Source organism: Suricata suricatta, chromosome 15 (assembly GCF_006229205.1).
Source record: "Suricata suricatta isolate VVHF042 chromosome 15, meerkat_22Aug2017_6uvM2_HiC, whole genome shotgun sequence".
NCBI classification, from domain to species: Eukaryota; Metazoa; Chordata; class Mammalia; order Carnivora; family Herpestidae; genus Suricata; species Suricata suricatta.
Genome location: NC_043714.1, coordinates 35,412,460 through 35,430,612, shown reverse-complemented (window position 1 = coordinate 35,430,612; position 18,153 = coordinate 35,412,460). Strand labels below are relative to the sequence as shown.

General features: G+C 37.7%; 1 long non-coding RNA gene across 1 annotated transcript; it reads right to left on the bottom strand.

Annotated features, from left to right (window-relative positions):
- Nucleotides 1–13,247: 13,247 nt before the first annotated feature.
- On the bottom strand, nucleotides 13,248–16,746 carry LOC115279527. The gene is made up of 3 exons (XR_003903492.1): nucleotides 16,680–16,746; nucleotides 15,099–15,139; nucleotides 13,248–13,315 (listed from the first exon to the last, which is right to left on the bottom strand). It is a non-coding gene; the product is annotated as an uncharacterized LOC115279527 (long non-coding RNA).
- Nucleotides 16,747–18,153: the final 1,407 nt, after the last annotated feature.

Sequence of the window (18,153 nt, the reverse complement as noted above, 5' to 3'; positions counted from 1 at the left end):
GTAGGACTTTTCTTATTGTAATTATACATTAATTGCTATGAATTTGATTAATGCCTGTCTTCCTCACTATGGGGGCTAACTTTTTGTCTTCCTGAGAAGAGGTAGTCTTACAACTTGGAACTAGGTGTCAACTGAAGTTAAACTCCTACATCCCAAAGATAGGGAGGGAGGGGGGCTATTGTCCTTGATAATTACAAGTCAAAGCGATGGCAACTTCAGAAGGACATTCCTGTCTTACGGAATTGGCAAAAGGCAATTAAGTAATTAGTTAATTAATCATTTGAGAAAGAGAGAGTGAGCATGAGCAGGGTAGGGTGAGAGGAAGAGGGAGAGAAAGAACCTCAAGCAGGCTCCACGTCAAGCTTGGAGCCCAACCCAGGGCTTGATTGCACAACCATGAGATCATGACCTGAGCTTAAATCAAGAGTTGGATGCTTAACAGACTGAGCTAGATTGTATGGGAAGAGGCTTTTAAAAGATTTACATCTCAAAGGTATGAAGAAAGAATTCACAAGTTTTCTAAGGTAAATACTGGAAGAAAAGAGAGGCCAGAGGTATAGTCAAAAACTGTTTAAATTTAGAGTGGCATTAAGGCTTTCTGGTCACACCCCAGGTGTGAGTTCTTTACCTTCTGCTCACAATGCTTGAAGGAGACCAGGGCTGCTGAGAGGACCAGGGCTGCTGAGAGGGAAGGTTCCCAAGAGAAGGTTCAGTGCAGTTGAGGGTATGGGCCTGGATCCATGCTAGAAGACTGCTTTATCTTCTGAGACTCTTCTACTCTGCTCCAGGGCAACTGAATCTTCTCACCTTCCAGCTAATTCCTTCTCCTTCCTTGCATTTTCATTCACCTTCTCCTCTTCTATTTAGGGCTGACCTTTTCCATTATCTTGGAAGTGCTTTTGTGTTCTGTTGTTTGTTTGTCTGTTCTTTGTTTTTTAAAGAACCTGTTAAAATGGTTCCAAGAAGAGAATGTTTGCCTTGAATTTAGGTCCATCATTTCCTTGACTCTTGTTATTGCTTCAGTACAAGCTGGAGAGAGGACAAAAGATCCTCTGGGTACCAGAGAGCAAGAGCAAGAGCGAGTTAGCGAGAAAAAGGAGTTAGAAAGATCACATACAAACAGATTAATACTTAGAGATATAATCCTGCCTCAAAGTAAAGCCTTCTTAGTACCCTTTGTGGGTCTCCCTACCCTAAGCAGGCTCCTTGTCTAAAGGTGGCACTAGGTCTTTGGAAACTCTTCTTTTTTATAACCTGTATGCTGAATTTCCACCTATCTTTTAGGTAAATCCATTCCCTACCTCCAAAGTATGTTCATAACACAGAACTCATTCCATTTTCCCCCGTGTATCAAATATTTATTAACCACTGAGGATACCTACAGCAACATACAAAACAACGACAACCAAACAAAAACTTCCCACTGTCACAAACTTTTTATTTCAGTAGGGAGACACTGATAATAAAATAGTAAGAAAATAGTATAGTATAGCACAAGTTAAGAAATGCTATAAAAAACCTAAATCAGGGGAAACGGTGGAGGAGTGCAAAGAGGGAGTAACGATTTTAAGCAGAAGGCAGTCATGCTGGGTCTGCTGGAGATGATATAGTTGAGCAAAGACTTGAAGGATCTGGGTAATAGGAAGAAGAGAGCTCGAGGTTTAGAGAACAGTGCAATGGGCAGTTTTCAAGCTCAGCACTTTTGACATTTGGGCCTAGATCATTGTTTTGGGGGTCTGTCTGGTGTACTATAGGATGTTTAGCATCATCATCTTTGGCCTCTACCACGAGTTATGGTGACCAAAAATGACTCTAGACATTGCTAAATGCTTCCAATGGTGGGTGGACAAGTCATCCCTGGTTATAACTACTGAGTTAAGGCAAAGGTGTTAATCTAGGAGTTTGCTTAAACCACATAATCTTTACTTTGATCCTCTTAACTGCACGAGACTTAGAGTGGATGTCCAGTGTGTATATCATAGTAACTGGAACATTTTGGGGCTTAATAAACATTTGCTGACTTATTCTTCTCTGAGTCTCTTCCAATTTCTCTATCATCATCTAGAGAAGAAAAAACAACCTGAATATTGTAATGTCTTTTTTTTTTTTAATTAACGAAAGAATTAGTTTCTGGTTCTCATGTATCACAATCTTTTTATGTATCAGTCTCTCTAGTCTCCTGGGAGGCCAGGGTTGGGTTTATTCTCTCTCTTCATCCTGTTTAACTCAATCTAAACACAATCATCTTTCTCCTCTCTTCATCACTTTTGGTTATTATTGTGCCTCCTCCTCCTCCTTTATTTTTCAGTTCTCTTAAACTTTCTTGTTAGGCTTCACCTAGTGAGACCTCTGGATCTTCTCTTCAGAATGAGATCAGCCCAGGAAATCCCAGGAGACTCTAAAAACTTTCCAAAGATGATAGAGAGGTGAGAAGGAGGAAGTGAGAGTAGAAAAGATGAAACAGAGAGAGATAGAGACAGAGAGAAGAGATTATAGTATAACATTTAAGCCATTATCATAAATAATTGAGAAGTAATTGACACCCTTTGTATTGGATATAATGCTGGTAGCGCGTTTTGAATTTTCACTATGATGATTAATTTGGTTTGACCCATTTATCTATTTATCTGTTTTTTAGCTCAGACTCCTACTTATAACCGGTGTGCAATTACTTTTATTATCTGGCAATAATAAACCAATAAGCAGTAACAAATGCTGAAGTAATAAATGTCTGAATGCCCTAACATTTTAGTTTTAATTTTTCTGTTAAACTTGTCACTCACTCTCTTTTATAATAGTAATTGGAATATGCATCTTCTCTCTTCTATTAGAGTCTATAAAGACAGGACCTTTATCTTACATTTCTTTATATAAACCTACATAAATCACCAATGCCACTTAGTTTACTCAAAATTCCACATTCTCAGGAAACAAAAGAAGAATAACATCAGGTAGGAACCTCCATTTCCTAATCCAGACCATCCCCTTAAATATATTTTCATCTAAGCCCTTCCTTCCCTACTTTCTGATCTCAGTGGGATAGATGCCATGTTCTATCCAAGGCTAATTACACTTCCCCTGCCTGCCCTGCTTTGAACTTTCCCACCTCTCTATAGCGTAGACATCTCTTCATCATGTATTCCTTCCCTCTCTTTTGTATTTCTACCTCTATCTATTTATTGTATCACTAAAGATATAAAATACTCAACTCTCTCCTAACTTTAAAATAAGGGGGAAGAGAAGAAGAGAGATGAGGAAGGTAGAAAGAAGAAGGGTCATTAGCAGGTCCCTACCCCTTGGTACCTTGTACCCACACAACCTTTTGGTTCTAAAACACAACGTGTTTTGTCTTCATGTTCTTTATTTTCTGAATATACTCCCCTATTAACCTCACTTAATTGCTTTCATACCCAGAAACCTAGACTAAGTCATTTCCTTCAAGAATTTTTCTTTGATACTTTCAGGTGCAGGTAGGTATATCTCCACTGTGTCCACATAAAAATTACCATATGATACTTTTATTGCTGCTTGCTTTTCTGTCTCCTGTACTAGACAAATTGATAACAAAAATTATATCCTTCAGTTCTGTCTCCTTGTATAAATGATGGAACAAATGATACGTATGTAATACACAATTATTTGTGGAATGAATAGTATTCCCACATGGTTTGACTTTGAAGTAACGTAATATTTCATTTTAATAAAAAGGATATAACTAAACACTGCAAGTGTTCATTTCCAGGCTCCATTTAGGAAACATCAACATTTTCAAAAATAAGTTGTTTAACATGTTTACTTTGACAACAAAAATGTCTTTCCTCGTGAAATATTCACACGTTCAGAAATGTTTTCTATATTCCTGTCCTAATTCATTTCCACTCTCCAAAGAAACCATTGCTAACAATATTTCTAGGCAGACACATACAGATAGAACTTTAGTTTTAAATATGACAGAGGCCAATTTGGAGCATTTAATTTTTTTTTAACAGTCAGTATTTTCCTTACAAAATACTGTTCCCTATTCCTGCACTCCACATCTTCATTCACTGTCAAACTCCCAGCAGTGAGGGCAGCCCCAATATCTCAGGTTGATGCCCACATTTTCCTGGCACGACTGTACTACAGAGAAACACAGTAAAATAAGTTGGACAGGACATCAAAGAGGTGGATTAGAACAGGATTTCCCAACCTCAGAACCAATGATATTTTGGACCAGATAATTCCTAAGTGTGGAGGCTTTCTTATGTATTGTAGGATGGTAACAGCATCCCTTGCCTTTCTTTACTAGATGCCAGTAACATCCCCGGTTGTAACAACCAAAAATTTCTCTAGATATTGGCAAATATCCCTTGGGAAGCAAATGTATCCTTGGTTGAGAACCACCAACTAGAGTAGTGGTTATCATTGCCCACTGCTACTCATAATGTGTGATGTCACATGTCTCTTGACTTTTGGATATGCTAGGGGTTGTTTATGATCTGGTTCATGGCTATAGCTATAATCATATAGAGAGTTATGGGGAAAATATATGTTAATTACATATACAATATATAATGTATGATGCATTGTATTATATATACTACATATACATTACTCAGATGCAAGTGAATAAGATTAAACTTTTATGTTGAAATTGAAATTACTATGATTAATTATTAAAGGAATCATTTGCAAATTTTAGTGTTATTGCAGTACTTCATAATTGCATATGAATCACCAATGTGTTGTGACATCTAGCTTGAGAACCATTAATCTAAGGGAGGTAAAAGTTGTCTTCATACAAGCTTTGTTACTGAGAAATAAACAGATACAATGATCTAGAAGCCAAAGTTTTTGGGAAAAAAACAAAAGCTTATTTTAGTCAGTAAAAATGTGACTATCACCTAAAGGATACACACCCTGAGATTAAGAGTTGCATGGTCCACCAACTAAACCAGTCAGGTGCTCCAGAATTATATTAATTTTTGATGCTGTCCTTTTAGGACATTTCTTTTAAAATTAAATCTTGCTGATATTGGTTCTGCAGCCATATCTCCTTAATGATGTCCACAATGTCTATGGTAACAGGTAGGCTTGTTATCAGAAAAAAAATAATTCTAATAATTATTGATTGAGAACATGCATGAAATGCAGAAGATGGAGGAATGTATTAAATTTTCTGTCATGTTCCCTTTCTGTCTAAATCAGTTGAGATTCTTAGTTGCAAGCAACAGAAACCAACTCTAGCTATTTTGAGCACAAAGAGGCTTTATTATAGGAAGACTGTTGGGTGGCTCTGAAAACTGTAGGAATGCTAGAACATCTGGCTCAGAAAATGAGCAGAAGGCAGGAATGAACCAGCAGCAGGAACTACAGTCAAAATCATGCTCCATGAGGGTCTGGTTAGGAGACATTGCTGGCGTCAGCACTCAAGCTATAGTTACCTCTGCTCTAGATTGGGAATTTTCATTTGTACTTTTGTCTCTGCTTTGGAGACAAAGTCCGGGGTAGGGAAGCATTCAAAGGCCTGATACTAGTCTAGTAGCTTCTGTTTCATCTTCTAAGAAGTAAAAGATAAGAGACAATCTGCTCCCTTTGGTCTCAGACTGGGTATTTTTTTACTCAAAATTATATGTGTATATAACATACTCCCTGTATGGTTCACTTTGATGGTTCATTAGAATTTTCTGCTCTTTTTCTCTGGACTTCCTTCTAATTACTCTCCCCTCACCATGCCCTCTAGGTATTTTCTACCTTCTCTCTTGCCCTCAGGATATTGGCTACCCCAAGAGGAGCACCCAGATCCTTGGGTCTCTGAGTGGTGACTTCATGCTCTATCCTAAAGGCCAGAGTTGAGATTTAGTGACTGTATATTGAAGAAAAAAGGCATAAATTTTCTCTAATCCTCAAAGTGGAGCATCTATAATACTAGTTTTCTCCTGCCAATATCAAGTTCAATCCAATCAATAGGGTTTCTTCAATGAGTTACTGTATAAAGAAGATACCATTTTTATATTGTCATATCATATATTCTCTCCTCAGAGGGAAGGTGTCGAGGGAATACTGAGGAAAGAAGGAAGAAGGGGACGAAGGGGGAGGAATAAAATATATATGTACATATATATACATACATATATACATACATATATATATATATATACATATATATATATATATATGGCAAAAAAGCAAGTAATTCACATCTTCAGAATTGAAAGATAGGCTTTATGATCATCATCTTTGGGAAATATATTTGACACATATCTCAGTTATCACCAAGGCAAATCTATAAATAAGAGCAAAAGCATGCTAGAATAAGAGTTCAGATTCCCTGGGACCATGGTTCCTTTCCAAAATCTGAATATTAATATAATCAATGACTTTTGTTAAAAGGCAAACATTTTCTTTAAATTATGCTAAATTCACTGTGGCTATAATTGGACATTGGGTTTAGTTCTTTAGCGAAAATGCATCACACACTGCAAAAACGCTTCTTGTGTTTCTGACCTATCTGCCTTTGCTAGGTCTTGTGAAAGTGGTCTCTGCTCTCATGATCTAGGATCATAGCATACATAATAACACATGCAATTCTGATAGATTCCATGGCTGAGGTATAGGTCCAGGGTATAGTTGGGGCACAAAAGATAACTGTGAGGGGAATTTAGACTTCCTAGTGAAAGTATTTATACTGGTTCTTTAAATAGAACTTCAAAAATAGCTTTGTCATGGTATAATTTACCTACTGAAAAATCCACTCATTTTTGAGTCCAATTCAACAATTTTTAGTAAATTTCTGAATAGTGCCACCATCACTACAATCCCTTGTGCCCATTTAGAGTTATTTCCCTTTCCCAGCTCCAGCCCCTGACTGCCAGTAATCTACTCTCTGTGTTTATAGATTTCCTTCTTCTGGATAGTCCATACAAATGGAATTACAAAATATATAGTCTTTAGTGTCTGGTTTCCATCACTTAGCACAATGTTTTTGAGGTTACCTCATGTTGTAGCACAGAGCAGGATTCTGTTCCTTTGTACTGCTGAAAAGTACTCCCTTATATGGATGTACTGTTTTTGTTTATCCATTAACCAACTGATTGACATTGGGGTTGATTTAATTTTAGGCTATTATAAATAACACTGCTTTGAACATTCATGAACAAATCTATGTGTTGATATATTGCAGAGGAGTTAGGTGAACCCTAAAATTTAAAGGGAGTACTACCCTCCACAAAATAGCCTCCTTTGCCTTATGCTTCTTGTGAGTCAGGAGAATCTTCCAGGAGGAAATGTGTTCAAGAGAAAAAGATAGGGAATTATTTACTATATAACTATATCCTATTTCCTCTTGATTTTGGATTTAAAAGCTAATCCCTCCTCTATGTAGACAAACAATCTCCATATAATTTGAAGAAAACATTTAGTCTCACCATGGGACAGAAAAGACCGAAGTAAAGTGTTATACAGCTGTAAGGAAAGGGTTTCAAATTTAATAAGATATGAAATTTTAGAGAATCTCATTTTGTATATTATGGTAAATAGAGTAGGTAACACCTCCTGTTGTTCAATAAATCTATAATTCTAGCTACAATACATCAATGTTTTGTCTGTAGAATACTTTCAGGCCTCCAAGGGCTCATTTAATGGGATAAAAGTTAAGATGAAAGAGTATTCTAGCAAAATGATGTTCCTTTAATGCAATCAAATCAGGGTAAACTTATTCTTATGGCAGGCACATTTACCAGAGGGCTTACATATCCATAAGAGTAATCCACTTTTCTAAAGCATATTTTATATTAAAACTTAAGTTGCATAGATCATGAATGAGAATGCCCAAACCTCATGAATTCTTAAGGTTAAGCATGAAGCTCTAAAGACAATTCAAAACTTCAGTAGAAACTTTAAGACTATGTTTCTAAGTTTGAGGGATACATATTTATTCCTTTCTATTGATGTTATTAAAGTTTGAAGATTTTGAGAAGCTCTTTCTACCTGTCTCTGTGTATTTGTTTTGCCCAAACCTCCACAATTTAAGTGAGGACAGTGGTTTTTCCCTCCTCCTCTTGGGTAAATAAAACTCAATGGTTATAGCATAAAACAACAGCCTTGTGACCTGACTGATTTATGACTATTGTCTCTAGTTCCAAAGAATTAAACCTGGGCAAAGAAGTTCACTATTCTCACTAGGATTAAAGATTTCATTCATACCTGGGAACATGTTCCCTCTGCATAGCAATGACCCTTCTTTCATTGTCTTCCTAGCTATAACAAGAAATACTCCAGGTATTACCACAATTATGTTCAGCTTTGTATAATGAAAGGAAGGAAGGAAGGAAGGAAGGAAGGAAGGAAGGAAGGAAGGAAGGAAGGAAGGAAGGAGGGAAAAGGCAATTAACAGATTATGATGGGATGTGTGGGAGAACCAAAGAGGATAAATCACCACAGGTCCCTCTTGCCTCTTTCATAAACCTTTCTAAGAATTCACTCCTTTGTTAGAGTGAACATTCTGAGATGCACATGTCTTCATTGTACTTATCTCTTATAATGTTGAAATTCTAATATTTTGCATACTTTATTTGTAACAGACTTATTTAGTGCATTATATGTGCTAAGCACTATGTTCAGCCCTGAAAATGAAAGACTATCTTTGCATTCAAGTAAAAACTGAAAGGGTCATTTAGCTTGGATATTGAAGGCTGCTTATTGTTCTTAAAAAGGGGATCAGCAGTAGGGTGGTGAGAAATGGAATTGTAGTAGGTTGGAAAAGATGGGGATGCTGACCAATAGTTCCAGAAAGTTAACCGAGAAGGAAAGGTGAGATATCCAATTGTAGCTAGAGGATGGCATTAGAAAAAGAGTGAGAGTCAAAGATTAATTGGCCATACATTTGTGGGTCCAGTTCTGGGTTCTCTATTCTATTCCATTGGTCTATGTGTCTGTTTTTGTGCCAATACCACACTGTCTTGATGATGACAGCTTTGTAGTAGAGGCTAAAGTCTGGGATTGTGATGCCTCCTGTTTTGGTTTTCTTCTTCAATATTACTTTGGCTATTCAGGGTCTTTTGTGATTTCATACAAATTTTAGGATAGTTTGTTCTAGATTTGAGAAGAATGCTGGTGCAATTTTGATTGGGATTGCATTGAATATGTAGATTGCTTTGGGTAATAATAACTTTTTAACAATGTTTATTCTTCTGATCCATGAGCATGGAATGTTTTTCCATTTCTTTGTGTTTTCTTCAACTTCTTTCATAAGTTTTCTATAATTTCCATCATACAGGTCTTTTATATCTTTGCTTAGGTTAATTTCTAGGTATTTTATGGTTTTTCGTGCAATTGTGAATGGGATCAGTTTCTTGATTTCTCTTTCTGTTGCGTCATTATTGGTGTATAAAAATGCAACTGATTTCTGTATACTGATTTTTTACCCTGCAACTTTGCTGACTTTATGGATCAGTTCTAGAAGGCTTCTGGTGGAGTTGGTCAGGTTTTCTGTGTAGAGTATCATGTCATCTGCAAAAAGTGAATGTTTGACTTCATTTTTGCCAATTCAGATGCCTTTTATTTCCTTTTGTTGTCTGATTACTGATGTTGGGACTTCTAGCACTAGGTTAAACAACAGTGGTGAGAGTGGACATCCTTGTAGTGTTCCTGATCTCAGGAGGAAAGCTCCCAGTTTTTCTCCATTGAGGATGATATTAGCTGTGGGCTTTTCATAAATGGCTTTTATGATGTTTTAAATAAGTTCCTTCTATCCCAACTTTCTCAAGGGTTTTTATTAAGAAAGGATGCTGTCATTTGTCAAATCCTTTTTCTGCATCTATTGACAGGATCATATAGTTTTCATCTTTTCTTTTGTTAATGTGATGTATCACATTGATGGATTTGCGAATATTGAACCAGCCCTGTAACCCAGGAATGAATCCCACTTGATCATGATGGATAATTCTTTTTATATGCTGTTGAATTCAATTTGCTAGTATCTTGTTGAGTATTTTTACATCTGTATTTATTAAGGTTATTGGTCTGTAGTTCTCCTTTTTTGTTGGGTCTCTGTCTGGTTTGGGAATCAAAGTGATGCTGGCTTAAAAGAATGAGTTCGGAAGTCTTCCTTCTCTTTCTATTTTTTGGAATAGTTTGAGAAGAATGGGTATTAACTCTGCTTTAAATATCTGGTAGAATTCCCTGAGAAGCCCCAGGCTCTTACTTGTTGAGATATTTTTGATAACTGATTTGATTTCTTCACTGGTTATCAGTCTGTTCAAACTTTCTATCTCTTACCGTTTGAATTTTGGTAGTGCATATGTGTTTATGAATTTGTCCAATTTTTCTAGGTTGTCCAGTTTCTTGGCATATAATTTCTCATAGGAATCCCTGATGATTGCTTGTGTTTCTGAGAGATGGGTTGTAAAAGATCCATTTTCATTCATGATTTTGTGTATTTGGGTGTTCTCTCTTTTCTATGGCCAATTAATCTTTCACAAAGCAGGAAAGAATACCCAATGGAAAAAAGACTGCCTCTTTAACAGATGGTGCTGGGAGAACTGGACAGCAACATGCAGAATAATGAAACTATACCACTTTCTTACACCATTCACAAAAATAAACTCAAAATGGATGAAGGACCTGAATGTGAGACAGGAAACCATCAAAACCCTAGAGGAGAAAGCAAGAAACAGCCTCCTTGACTTCAACCACAGCAATTTCCTACTCGACACATCCCCAAAGGCAAAGGAATCAAGAGAAAAATGAACTACTGGGACCTCATCAAGGTAAAAAGCTTCTGCACTGCAAAAGAAACAATCAAGAAAACTAATAGGCAACCGACAAAATGGGAATAGATAGTTGCAAATGACATATCAGATAAAGGGCTAGTATCCAAAATCTATAAGGAACACACCAAACTCCACACCTGAAAAACGAATAACTCAGTGAAGAAATGGGCAGAAGACATGTATAGACACTTCTCCAAAGAGGACATCCAGATGGTCACAGACACATGAAATGATGCTCAGCATCATGCATCATCAGGGAAACACAAATCAAAACCACACTAATATACACCTCATGCTGGTCAGAGTGGCTAAAATGAACAAATCAAAAGACTATAGATGCTGGCGAGGATGTGGAGAAATGGGCACCCTCCTACACTGTTGGTAGGAATATAAACTGGTACAGACACTCTGGAAAACAGTGTGGAGGTTCCTCAAAAAATTAACAGTAGAACTCCCCTATGACCCAGCAATAGCACTGCTGAGGATTTACCCAAGGGATACAGGAATGCTGATGCTTAGGGGCACATGTACCCCAACGTTCATAGCAGCACTTTCAACAATAGCCAAATCATGGAAAGAGCCTGAATTTCCATCAACTGATAAATAGATCAAGAAGATGTGGTTTATATATACAATGGAATACCTCAGGGCAATGAGAAAGAATTAAATCTGGCCATACGTGGCAACATGGATGGACCTTGAGGGTGTCATGCTAAGCAAAATAAGTCAGGCAGAGAAGGACAGATACCATATGTTTTCACTCATAAGTCTAACAGAAGAAACTTAACAGAGGACCATGGGGAGGGGAAGGGGGGAAAAAGAGTTAGGGAAAGCTAGGGAGGCAAATCATGAGAGACTCTTGAATACTGAGAACAAACTCAGAGCTGAAGGAGATGGGAGAAGGGGAAGGGAGGTGATAGTCATGGAGGAAGGCACTTGTGGGGAAAGCACTGGGTGTTATATGGAAACCAACTTTATAATAAACTATAAATAAAAAAGAAATAAGTAAAAAAAAAGGAAGAAAAGAAGAAAAAATTATACCTTATTCTAAAAAAGAAAAAAAAAGAAAAAGAGTGAGCATTTATAAATCCTCCAACCCCAAGATTAGAGACACTAAGACACATATGCATAGTGTTTAGAGTAAGAAGAGGCAAAATAACAGAAAAGAATTATAACAGAAAAGAAAATGAAATAAGCCTCTGGGTGGGAATAAAGGATAATGCTTTTGTATGTTGCAGATGGTCTTCTTCTGGATGATGAGGGTAGATGGGGCAAGGACAGAAATCTTAATACGCAAAGAATTCTAAGATTCAGAAAATTGATTTCTGTTCTCTGTTTTATGTTAGCAGCACAAATGCTTTGGGGAAGAGTTAAAAATCTTCACAAAATCAACAAATAAATGAATATGCAAAAAAAAATGTGACCTAGACATATCATTTAAATTATCTGGGCTTTAATTTTCTCATCTATAAAATTAGGGGCCAGATCAATTTCTAAGTTCCCTTGTAATTCCAGAATTCTAGCTAATGGGAATTTTAAGGAAGGTTAATATAAAGACCAAATACTATTATATATATGGCCCAGGGACTTGATAAATATGAAACTGTCTTTAGTACATCTTATGTTGAGTTATTTTTATTATAATTTTTCCTGTTTAATAACTTTTCACATTCAGATTAAAAATGGTAGAGTTAATGTGTTTAATGGCCTCAAGTAAATGGCACCGTGTAAATAAAACATAATTATTAATACAATTAGGAATTACAATGCTATTTCTAGATCAGTTACCCTAGTTTATAAGCACCTAATCCAGGAAATTATAAACACATTATTTAACTGCAATTAACCTTGACAAATAGACCTGGCCTATATTGTTCCCAGAATGACAAGGTAATTGCCTCAACATGTTACTATTTAATAACTCTTCACACTTGACAAAGTGAGTTCAAAACTCTACTCAATTTACTGAGACTACCTAGAACAAAAGAATAGAATAAAATACATCTTTTTTTTTTTTTTTTTTTTTTTTTTAGAGGGGGAGAAGAAAAGGGATTAGTGAGGTGTGAAAAAAAAGCAAAAGCAATTAAAGTTTTCTTTGTCCTTCTGTTTACCCACGGAGTAGCCCAGGATAGAGGCACTGAACACAGCCTGGAGCGCTGTGACACCAAGCTTTAATCTCTTCCCAGCACTTCCAAACCCAGCCTTTACCAGCCTTCCTCCAGCTCCACCTGTCCTCTTTCCACATCTATTTGTTTCTTTTCCTTAAATTTCTCACCACTCTTTCCCACAGAGATCTCTCAAATGATCTCACATTTCTCAATTCTTTCTTTTCATCCCACATGTCCCCATTTACTTATAGATCTATCACCTATAGAGAAAACTATGCTGCCTCTCAGACCCAGGTCTAAATTTGTGGGACAGACAATCTGTTCTTCCCAACACAGGACAGGAATCCAATCTTCTCTGTCATCACAACTGTCTTAACGGCAAGATCACCCAGTTTATATTCAGCTGTCAGATTTTAACCTCCAAGGACTTGATAGGGAATGTGAGGGGAGAAAAACCTAGGGGGAAGGAATGATAAGTACATTTTAGAAAGGCATCATCCATATTGAATCCAACAAAATAAAATAGGATGAAAAGAATAGAAGAGTTCATTGTAAATTGTCAAATGTTATTGAGAAGAAAGAACACCATTGCTCTAAATGAAGACATGACAAGAATAGCTATACCTTTAGGTCTCTGTCAATTGCATTTCCAAAGATGGTAAGAGATTCTTTTTATAAAATGTTACATTATAAAATGTCAGAACAGTTCTTTATTGCTTTTGCAGGAAAATAGTTATGTTCTTTTTCATATATATCAAGCTCTGTTTTAGATAAAGAGGAACCACTAACATTAAATCTACCCTTAAGGAATATAAGGCCTAATAAGAAATGATTGAAGGTTATAATGGGAGTACTTAGGAAAGGGTGGTCATATATGCAACAAATATTTATTATGCATAATTTATCACCACTGATATATATGCAATTTTTATTTTAATTTCCTACTAGTATGTGAGCTTCATAAAGGCAGAGCTTTTGTCTATATTGTTTAAAGTGCTTGGCACAAGTTAGACACTCAAAAATTTGTGGTAAGTCAATAGATGAATGAGTTTTCGTTGAGCCTGACATGGTCCAATGTGCTGGAGGTATCATTATGAATAGAAGAGACAAATTTTGTCTTCAGAGATCTTGAAATATATGTAAAGAGTCATTAAACCAATAACTTTATACATATATAATTGAAGCAAAGTGATAGGAAGTTTTGCACAGTTCTATCTGAACTTGGAGTACAGCATATTCAGAAAGGATAGGGAAGAGATACAGCTTGGAGCTGTCTTTTTTTTTTAATGTTTATTTATTTATTTGAAAGAGAGCAAGCGAGTGCACACACAAGTGTGGTTAGAGGGAGCAGGACAGAAAAAGAGTAAGAATAGGGGAGAAGGACAGAGGGAGGGAGAGAATCTTAAGCAGGGTTCATACTCAGCATGGAGCCCTAGGAGGAGCTAGATCCCACAACCCTGGGATCACGACCTGAGCCAAAATCGAGAGTGGGATGCTCAACAGACAGAGACACCCAGGTGTCTCTCTACATGCATTTTCAACTGCACAGGGCTCTGTGCCTCTAACTCCTGCATTGTTCAAGGGTCAACTGCATATTCTTTTGAAAATAGAAGATGGGAAATCAGGGGTTTTTGTGTCCCTTCCGTACTCTGGTTTCTCATAAACATCATCTGAGTATGGATTCTAGAAACAGCTACCCAGGCCTAATTTTTAGTCTCATTAATCAGTATGTGGGTGTGGCCTGTTTGTGTGTGTTTTTGTTTTTGTTTTTTTGAGAGAGAGAAAGAAGAGGGGGCAGAAAGCGGGGGGGAGAGATTAACTCATCATGGAACCATTGCTGGGCTCAAAGTGGGGCTTAAGGTGAGGCTTGATCCCATGACCCAGGGTCACGACCTGAGCAAATCAAGAGCCCAACACTCAACTAACTAAGCCTCCCAGGTGCCCCTGTTTGTGTATTTTTTCAAAAGTTTGCCAGGTAAGGGGCACCTAGGTGGCTCAGTGGGTTGAGCATCTGACTCTTGATACCTTTTGGCTCAGGTTATGATCTCACAGTTTGTGAGTCTGAGCCTGGTGTTAGGTTCCATGCTGACAGTGATGAGCCTGCCGAGGATTCTCTCTCCCTCCCCACTCTCTCTGCCCCTCCCCCCCCCCACTCCTGACCTAAGCCCAAATTGAGACTGGGATGCTCAAAATAAATTAAATTAATTAATTACAATAAATAAAATAAATAAAAGCTTACCAGGTAATGCTGCCCTGCAGCCAAGGTTGAGAGCTTTGGACCTGGAGGAAATGAAAGTTCTATTTTAGGCTGATCTGCTCACTCATTTCTGGGTCTCAAGCATGAAGTGACATTTGGGACTACCTCCTGCTTACAGAGTATGCTGCCCCAGGTGGTACAAGGCTGTGAGGACCAGCACAGTGCTGTCTGGCAGGAAGGGAAGAGGTCATCCTGACATGATTCCATCTTGAAGCCATTTGAGTTCTTTCATTAGACTTCTTCTCTATTTTTGTCTGATATTTAGGCAATTTAAATTTACTTTAGGATTCTTAAGGAGTATTCTAAAATGGTGATTTTCAAACTATATTCGGAGGAATTCTGGGATCCCGGGTGGTGTCTCAAAGGTCACTTTAGGGAATGGGTGGGGGAGGTGGAAGTCCAGTAGAACGTCTGTGGACTGCCTTCCCTTTAACCGGAGTGCTCTGGTTCTGCTTTTCTGTATGAGTGTGCGTGGGAGAGAGAGAGAGATACGTTCCTTTAGAAAACAGGATGGCTTTGCAATTTCAAAACATATTTGGAAAGCATGGTTTCAGAATAACTGTAAGAGGTAAGTAGAATTGTGCTCCTAAATAATTAGATTAAGTCTCTAACCTCAGAAGACTCAGATATTTAACACATGAACTTTTGAGCCACTGGTGGGTAGAAAAAGGAAGAAGAGAAATTCTTCCTTCAGCATCACGATACACCACCAAGGTTTAATTAACTCTCCAAACCTTTTCTTTGTTAGAAAGGTGGCTACTAGGGGCGCCTGGGTGGCTCAGTTGGTTAAGTGTTCACCTTTTGATTTCAGTTCTGGTCATGATCTCACAGTTCGTGGGTTTGAGCAGAGCCTGCTTAGCATTCTCTCTCTCCCCTTCTCTCCACCCTTCTCCCACTCATGCTATCTCTCTAAATAAATAAATAAATAAATAAATAAATAAATAAATATTAACAAAAAAAGGAAGGAAGGAAGTTACTAGATGTCCTTGGGAAAACTAACTCTCTCTCTCTCTCTCAGAAAATCTCCTTCCTCCTGTGTTTCTCCTTTACTCTCACACAACTAACACACTCACAATACTCCTGTCCCCAGAAGTTAGAGTTTTCACTACAAGCAATTCTGTAACACCACTGGTGTTCTACAATTTACTCAGTTCTGACACTTTTGAGTTGGAGATGGCATAGGACGCCATAGGTGAAGGGCTTCATCCCCAGGAGCATGCCCCTCATTTCAGATGCCGATTGAACATAGTACGTTCCCAGGTTACCCACAGCTTCTGTCAGACAAGGCTACTGATTTGAGGTTTGCAGGACAGTTTGATTAATTAGTTACAACAGCTCACAGAACCCAGGAAGATACTTACATTTACCAGTTCATTAAAGGTTATCATATAGGGTACAGATGGCCAACAAGATGGAGAGATACATAGGTGAGCTCTGGGAGGGTCCTAAGTGTCATGTTTCTGTCACTGTAGAGCTGTGGATGTGGATGTGGATGTATCTGCCAGCCCACAACCTGGGCTCTCCAAACCCCAGACTATAGGCATATTATAGATGCTTACTCACATAGGCACAATCAATATTAATTCCATTTCCAACCTCTGCTCCTTCTCTGGATGGGAGGTAAAACTGAAAATTCCAAACCTTCTAATTCTGGCTTAGTCTTTCTATTGAGCAGCCCCCATTCAGGAGTGCACCCAGAGTGACCTCATTAGAACAAAAGATGCTCCTAGTGTTCCTAGAATCTTACAAGGGTTTCAGGAGCTCTTTGTCAAGTACCAGGGTTAAAGACCAAATATTAGAACAGAAGATGCTGGGGGCGCCTGGGTGGCTCAGTCGGTTGAGCATCGGACTTGAGCTCAGGTCATGATCTCACGTTTAGTGAATCTGAGCCCCATATTGGGCTCTGTGCTGACAGCTTGGAGCCTGGAGCCTGGAACCTGCTTTGGATTCTGTGTCTCCCTCTTTCTCTGTCCCTCCCCCAATCACACTCTGTCTCTCTCTCAAAAATAAACAAACATTAAAGAAATAAAATAAAATAAAGAACAGAAGATGTTCTTATTGCTTTTATAACATAAGAAATTACAAGGAGTTTAGGAACTCTGTGCCAGGAACTCAGAGTAGAGACAAATATGTATATTTTCTATTTTCATACTATTTACCTTCACACAACACACATATCAGAAAGATATTAAGTGTTTGATATATATTTACAATATTAAAAATATTAACAATGGTTTGTGTGACAAAAGAGAAAGCTATATTCAATAAAAATTATTTGAAACTATAAGTTATTGTGAAGATAAACAATAGTTAGTAGTCAAAAACCCTTACAATTGCTTGAATTTCTCCTGTGAGAAGAATGATGACCACTCTAGAGTAAAAACTCAAATCATTTGTCACACAACTGACAAACTGAAGGAAGTAAAAGACTACAAATAGCTGGAAGTTGTGGACCTGGCTGAGCAGACGGACACAGGCCTGCACAGGAGCCTAAGGGGGTTTCTCTGCGTAGTAACAGAATGGAAAGGGGACGGGAAAATGGGAAGTGGCAGGTGGTAAGAGGTATATTAAGAAAATACTAAATCACTGAGCTAAACAGTGGACGGGACTATGTAAGGTGTAGGTGAAGGGGAGGAAACACACTGAAATGCGGAAAACTGCTACCACCTCCTGGGCATTGCTTTTTCAACTGCATGTTGCCATGGTCACTTTTATTCTGTAAAATAGGAATTCCATTAAACAGAATAATGAAAAAAAAAAAAACCACAGGGCTGATTTTGCTGTGCTTGCAGATGATGCTGATATTAAGGAAGAAGAAATAAATCTCTTCCAAGATCAGATAACAGATAACTGACATTTTCAGGGGCGCAGAAAGTAACATAGTAAGTGGCTATTTAATTACGGAAGGAAAATGGAGCAGGCTAGGAAAACAGAGCAGGCTCATAGGAAGGTTTCCTAAGCTGTCCAGCTAAGGAGAAGTTGAAAAGATAATGCAAATAATACTGAAATAAATATTGTTGATAAAAATATTTGATAT